This window comes from Drosophila novamexicana, unplaced genomic scaffold (assembly GCF_003285875.2).
Source record: "Drosophila novamexicana strain 15010-1031.04,08,12 unplaced genomic scaffold, DnovRS2.1 tig00004554-arrow-pilon, whole genome shotgun sequence".
Taxonomy (NCBI): domain Eukaryota; kingdom Metazoa; phylum Arthropoda; class Insecta; order Diptera; family Drosophilidae; genus Drosophila; species Drosophila novamexicana.
In genome coordinates, this window is record NW_020825051.1 from 858,884 (window position 1) to 865,880 (window position 6,997).

At 42.3% G+C, this 6,997-nt stretch overlaps 4 non-coding genes across 4 annotated transcripts; all 4 read right to left on the reverse strand.

Annotated features, from left to right (window-relative positions):
* Positions 1-3,252: 3,252 nt before the first annotated feature.
* Trnal-caa lies at positions 3,253-3,375 on the reverse strand. The gene is made up of 2 exons: positions 3,338-3,375; positions 3,253-3,297 (listed from the first exon to the last, which is right to left on the reverse strand). It is a non-coding gene; the product is annotated as a tRNA-Leu (tRNA).
* A 289-nt stretch (positions 3,376-3,664) lies between these two features.
* Trnal-caa lies at positions 3,665-3,791 on the reverse strand. Its single transcript has 2 exons — positions 3,754-3,791; positions 3,665-3,709 (listed from the first exon to the last, which is right to left on the reverse strand). It is a non-coding gene; the product is annotated as a tRNA-Leu (tRNA).
* A 249-nt stretch (positions 3,792-4,040) lies between these two features.
* On the reverse strand, positions 4,041-4,161 carry Trnal-caa. Its single transcript has 2 exons — positions 4,124-4,161; positions 4,041-4,085 (listed from the first exon to the last, which is right to left on the reverse strand). It is a non-coding gene; the product is annotated as a tRNA-Leu (tRNA).
* A 2,038-nt stretch (positions 4,162-6,199) lies between these two features.
* Positions 6,200-6,271, reverse strand: Trnap-agg. Its single transcript has one exon. It is a non-coding gene; the product is annotated as a tRNA-Pro (tRNA).
* Between the last annotated feature and the right edge of the window lie 726 nt (positions 6,272-6,997).

Below are 6,997 nucleotides of genomic sequence, written 5' to 3' on the forward strand. Positions count from 1 at the left end.
CTACTTGCCACTTGCCACTCGGCAGTTGCCAGTTGCCGGTTGCCGGTTGCAAGTTGCAAGTTGCAAGTTGGCGATGCCGTCACGTAATGAGCGCATTACGCACATCGACGGCGACTAAGAGGAGCCCGAGAGTGGAGCTTGGGCATGATAACAAGCCTTCTGGTTGGCTGGCTCGTTATCCTTGTCACATTATCGCCTTAGCCGAATACCGGGCGCGTCTTGAGTGTGCAACATTGTTACGGATAGCCGACGCGCGACGTTGCCACACGGCTTGTGGTTGTTGTGCACGCGCAGCGCCTGCGGTGTGCCAAAAGGACAATGCCTTGGCTTGGGCTCTTAGCACCACCCAAGTCTGCTACCTGGCCACTTCTGCGTGTGTGCGAGCGTATGTGTGCGTGTGCTCAAGTAGCGAAAGGCCTTAGGCTTGGAGCTTGCAACAAGCCGTGGCATTTGTTTTTCTATTTCTTTTCCTTACTTAGTTTTTTTTTTTTTGTTTTGTGTTGCACGGCCTGCGCTACTTCAAGTTTGCTAGTTTGGCGCAACGCCAGCCTGTGGCACACAGTCAGACAGCCAATGTTGCACTCATTTTAAGGCCACGTCGACGACGTCGACGCAGCTGACAGTCGGACAGACACCCGACTGCAGTTTGCAACATGTTTTAGCATTGCAGACCGCCCCGTACCCAATCCCCAGCCCCCAGCACCCAGATCCCAATCCCCGTTCCAGTTAGGTTTCTGTTTGCGGTCTGCGCTTGACTCTTGCAGGTGTGCTTCACACGACTTGTCAGTGTCAGCATAAGATTTTTTCCCATTTTTTGTATCTTTTTTTTCGCAGTCTATTTGAGAGCATTTGTGGCATACACAAAGTGGCATAAAATGTTGAGAAATATTTGTATGTATTTATATTTTTCATGTAGGTTATGCCTATTGAAAAAGTGTTGCGAATTTCGACCGCCAGACAAAGCAAGCGACAGAGGTCAGAGCAAACCAGGCGGGAAGCTCTATACAGATGGAATATTATTGAGGAATATAACTTAGGAAAATCTATTTAGATACAAGGCAATAAAAAATAATTAAATATATCCAAGAAATTGTATTTTATAATAATTAGTATTTGCCTTTTTTGCTTAGTCTATTAAGCAGCCACACTGAGTGCAACGTTTGGAGATCGAACTCCTGAAACAGAGTTTCTTGCTAATAAATTTTGGTCTTTAATAGACGATTAAGCGTACCTCATTTAATCCGGGCACCACCAGGTAATTTCTTTTAGCTTCACAGTATTTTGTATTTTAAATAATCTCATTTCATCTCATCTTTTACAACACTGAATACCAAAAGACTGCGCAAGTTCGACGACCTCACCTGCCCGCCCTGTCCAGCTGAGAGTGGAACCAGGCAAGCGACAACAAAACATCAGCTCAGGTTCATCATCAAAATTAATGATGCAACGAAAACCGCTAAATACCCCGAAATGCAACAGAGCACATGATATAGCTGTTGATAGTAAATGGGGCAGGTGCTGCTCCCGTAGTGGACTGTCGGAACGGTGTGTTGCACGTTGCATGTGGCACACGTTGTAACGTTGACGCCCGCCCGTGAAACATTTTGTGCGAAACAAACGGCTTGTGGTTAGCCACCATGGCCATGACTACCTGTTGTTTTTGTCCGACACCAAAAAGTCCATATGTCAAGCGAGTTAACAACAACAGCAACAAGCCAAAATCAATTTCAGTGCAGCAGCAGCAACAAAAACGGCAACAAGCAGCATTTAAAACGGATTTGTAACGCCAACAAATTAGTTACGCCAAAATGCAGCTGGCGTCCGCTGGCCGAAACCCGCCGATATCAACCACCATTTCGGAAACTTCAACGAACCGGACAAGTGCATTTCCAGTCACCTTTGAGATTGCTCAATGAAAGAACGGAAATTGTTTACGCAAGCAGATGAAACGCTCGACTGTGTGGATACCCTTTCAAGAAGCCATGTGTTTCTAAAAATCTGACAGTATATGGTTCTTCATACTTGGTAGTCACTTAGTTGATAAAAGTTATATACAAAGTAAAAAGAGTTTTAAGAATATAAAAAAATATATATATAAATAATAAAAAGTATATAAATATATATCTCTATTATTATCACCCATAAGCAAAAGGATATCAAAGATTTTATCACCAACATGCCCTAGTTAAGCACGAGCAACAACAAAAATTAAACCAGCATACGACATTGCACTATGACAATGCGCTGGAATCCGGACAAAGCGTGGGCAAGACGCGAGATTACAAGCCAAGTGAAAAGAGAAAGAGAGAGGGAGAGTGTGTGTGTGCGAGGAAGTGAGATTCGACCCGTTGGCAAACGCATTATGGGTCACTAAGCCGCGACTCCATTGTTGTCCAAAGTCAATAGACTACTCGCTCTAACATTTTTTCTCCTCCTTGCTCCAGTTATTGTCTGGAGGAGGGGGACAGCAAGTGCACTCGTGATTGACATGCAACACGCGCTGGAGAGCGCCCACTTTGGGGGCATGCAACGCACCATCGTCGTCGCACTTGGCTTAGTTTATAAACTGAGCGAGAGTTTTTTCTCCAGTTTTCAGTTTTCTCTGCGTCTATTCTATGCGTTTTCCATTCTGTGTAATTGAAATTACGTGACACTTTGCATATGCACCGGATTTAAATTGAGTTTCGAGTTGCCCACTGCACTCTGAAGTGGGGGAGGGACAGCAACAGCAACAGGAGCAGGGGCGTGATTGCGTGCCCATTGCGCCACGCGTGTCTTGGGCCTTTGTTGTAGTTTCCCTTGTTCTTGTTGTCGTGGCTTACCGAACGTAGGTGGCAGCCCAGAACTTTAACAAGTGTATTCAAGTGCAGTCGAGAGAATGAAAAATTCCCCAATCGCACAAGGTAGACACGAAGGCACACACGTGTTGGGGTAGTCTTAAAAACAACTACAGAAAAAAACCAAACTAATTAGTTGCAGGCATGCTGGGTTTCAAGAAGGCAAAGCGGGTAATTTGGTTATGAGAAGCAGGCTTTAAGTCTGGGTAGTTTATGAATTAAAAAACAAGAGCAGCTGCAGAAGCATTAAAATGTGAGAGCCAGAAAAAGTAATCTAGAAAGTACTGAAGATAAATGTTTAACAGGGAAACTAAAATACTAACACGTATTCGGGCAACACAATAATGAAATATAATTGTATGAAAAGGATACAATACTACTTTAAGAAAAAAATAAATAAAAAGCAAAAACATTTTGTCAGAAGTGGGATTCGAACCCACGCCCTCAGAGAGGACCAGAATTCTCACACACCTTTCTATGAAAGGCAAGAGTTAAATGCTCTTGAGTCTGGCGCCTTAGACCGCTCGGCCATCCTGACACGTGGCAAAACTGAGCCAAAAATGTTTGTTAAAGATTAAAAGCATTGAGTCTACAAATGTATTTGGATATGTATATTTGAACCGAGATAAATATATAGTTAACTAGATCCCATATTGCTGTTAAAGGTTTTCATAATCTTATATAGTTTTATTTTATTTTATTATTTATTATTTTATTTCTGTTGTATCATAAGCTCAGAATAGATCTGAAATTGAGGAGACATTCATATTTGAAAGGAAAAATAGAATAAAAAAATTAATTTTTGGAAATGGATCCCAAATATATATTGTCAGAAGTGGGATTCGAACCCACGCCCTCAGAGAGGACCAGAATTCTCATACAAACACCTTTCTATGAAAGGCAAGAGTTAAATGCTCTTGAGTCTGGCGCCTTAGACCGCTCGGCCATCCTGACATGACTGTCCGAAATGACAAAATTTCAAATCATATCAGCCTTGTGTAAAGGATCATTAGGTAATAATATGAAAAATATCGTTACGCATTTATCATTTTAATCGAGAGATAAAAGCCTAAACATGCTAAAATTTTCATTCATTTACTTACGTACTTAACTTGTGCCTTAATGCACTTAATGATAAGTACAAAAAAAAAACAAAAATTACAAAAATAATATTTGTCAGACAAAAATTACAAAAATAATATTTGTCAGAAGTGGGATTCGAACCCACGCCCTCAGAGAGGACCAGAACGCTCACACAACCCTCCTAAAAGGGCAAGAGTACAGCTCTTGAGTCTGGCGCCTTAGACCGCTCGGCCATCCTGACATGTGACGAGCGACGAGCCAACTGACCAACTGTTACTTGCCTCGTTTTATTTGTGAGTGCGAGCTATTTATAGAAAGAGCAACAATCACGAGCGCCAAAATGTTAGATAAGAAAACGAACAAACACTGAAATGTTTTATATGTATGTACATTAACAATTACGAGTTGTAACATGTGATTGTGTGCGTGTGTTAAAATAATGTGTTTAGTTAACATACACAGCTATACACAAAAGTATGCAGACATCGTAAGAAAAATCATAGAATTGATCGAATCTTAATGAAAAGGAACATTGTGCTTGGTCCACTTGCACTTAAGGTAATTCATTGCGGATTTCGGAAGATGTACATAATAATATAAAATATTATAATACATGTACTAAATGTATCAATATATATATATATACATACATATATATTTTAACTAAAATTTATGCTCCCCCCAATAGTTTGTTAAGAGATAAATGCTGTTGAGTCAAGACATTCTATACGAGCTCCTATCTGGAAAATCACACTGATATAAATACTATGTTACCTAGCACAATTTGTTCTTTGCCACTTAACACTGTACTTGTACGTTTCTCCTCACATTTCAGTGAACATTTTATGCTTGGCCTAAACGTTGCTAAAATGTAACCTGAGCGCCGCTTCCGGCAGGGCAATCAAAACGAACTCTCGCTGTTGGTCGTCGCGTTGTTGTTGCTGTTGCCGTTGCTGTTGCTGTTGCTGCCCCGGGGCCTCATCATAAAAATCACACAAACCGCAGCCAACAATTGATGCGCCACGGGTTCAAGTCAATTGCAGCGTCCGCAGGCGGCGGCAGCAGCTGGCAGAGACGCGTGCTCCGGTCCAAGATGAGTTGAGATGAGTTAACCACAGGCTTGGCTGCTGGTGACTGTGGGGCCAACCCTCTTGGCTGCTACTCTGGATGCGTTTGTCAGTTATAAAAAGAGTATTCAATACACTCGCTCGCTCTGGTCGAGCTATCACATGCAGTTCCGGCAGCAGTTTGAGTCGCCTGCGGCTTTGGCATTGAAATCGACAGGGCAGACACTTTGAAACTCCTCATGCAAAACGCATGAAACAATGGGATTTACGTGCTTCCAGCTGTTATGGATGCAATCGGATACATCAGCCTAAATGGAATACATGTGCACCGGCTCTCTCATACAGCCAGCCACTGGCTGGCAAATGGATTTTGGTCTCTGCATTTTAAACGGTAATGACAGACATAAGCCCCCATTGGACACTGACCCAAGGGGGGCTCCGTGTTGGCCAGCCAAGCCAAAAAGTTTGTTGTGTTAATTTTCAATGCATATAAATTCATTGGATGCTCCAGACAGGGGATCATTGCGTCTGTGTCGTCTCGAGTGCGTTGTGGGGCATCGGTTTTCAATAGCCACAAAGCCAGACCAGAGCGCCAGACCAGGTCAGCGCTAGGCCAGACATGTGCACTTTAAATGCTCCAGCAGTCTCTGCTCCCATCTTTTGCCTGTCGCTCAGCCTGTCAACATCGTCTGGTAATCGAAGCCTTCGCCTTTGTGCTGCTGCTTGTTGGCCTTATCCAAATAGGTATTCTCCGAAGGGAAAGTGTGAACCCTGTTAGTCGACGTAATTGTATGCTGCCTTTAATTGTTCTCATTGTTTAAGAGGCCATATAATGACAAACTAATTTTTAATGTTCGCCTTATGATGTGCAGACGTCTTTAACGATGAGCGTGATGGGTCTCATTTTAGGGCAACCAACTTATTAATCTTGATGTTAAAGCTGTTTATAGCTATATTCGCATATTTTTGCATTTTTTTTTATAATTAATACTCCAAAGCTTGAAAAGTTCACTTCGCTAATCAGCTGTGGTTTTGATGAGATAATAAAATAAATTAAAAAAAAGCTCACAGCCAAACGCCATATCATCTCGACGGTTTATGTTGATCTAGAATATATATTCTAAAAGCGTATAAAACCCCTATTTAATTTGTTTATCTAGCAAACATTTGCAGCATATTAATAAAATCATTTTAAAAAAGTGTTTACAACTTGGGCTCGTCCGGGATTTGAACCCGGGACCTCCCGCACCCTAAGCGGAAATCATACCCCTAGACCAACGAGCCAGTTGAGCAAAGTTCGAATATTTTGCTAGATCATTGCAGCGATGTTGGCTTTCAAGTTGTTTGTTGTGTTGGATGTTGAATATATTATGTAAATTGGTGTTTGTTCAGCGAAAAAAACCCGTTCACAATAAAAGTTTCAAGAGCAAGAAAATTTGGTGGAGCTACTCACTCAAGTGGTCTTCGACTGGTTTGGTTACAGAGCGGGCCTTGGTGAGCTCATTTGATCGTTTTGTCACATTGTCAAAGACTTAAGTGGTTATTGCCCGAAATTAGCTGGTTAATAGCTGATTTGGATTTACAACAGCAGCTCGTTCCCATGCATGGCACTCACAGCTAATCAGCCAGAGCTTGACCCACCATATGCTACATCCGCAAAATTGCATTGATTGGGAACCCGCCCCATATGCTGGACGCGATAAATCTGAGTTTGGCTGCAGCTGTGCCACAGAGTTCAAATTATGCGCCAGAGTCCATTTGCCACTTTGCCAAAGAGGCGAACGGGTCGAACCCCGAATGAGAGTAGCCAGGAACACACATCCTTTCGACTCGGCTGCCTCTAGCTGCCTTTTGTCACTGATTGTAATCTGTGGAAGCGCTGCTCGTTAACATTATTGTGCGGCTGCTCGATAATGCATTGGTCTTTTTTATTTGTATTTTTTTATTTTTGGCTAGCTGTTGCTTTTTGTATTGTTACAAATCATATGCCAAGTGGAGGGTGACCCGCAT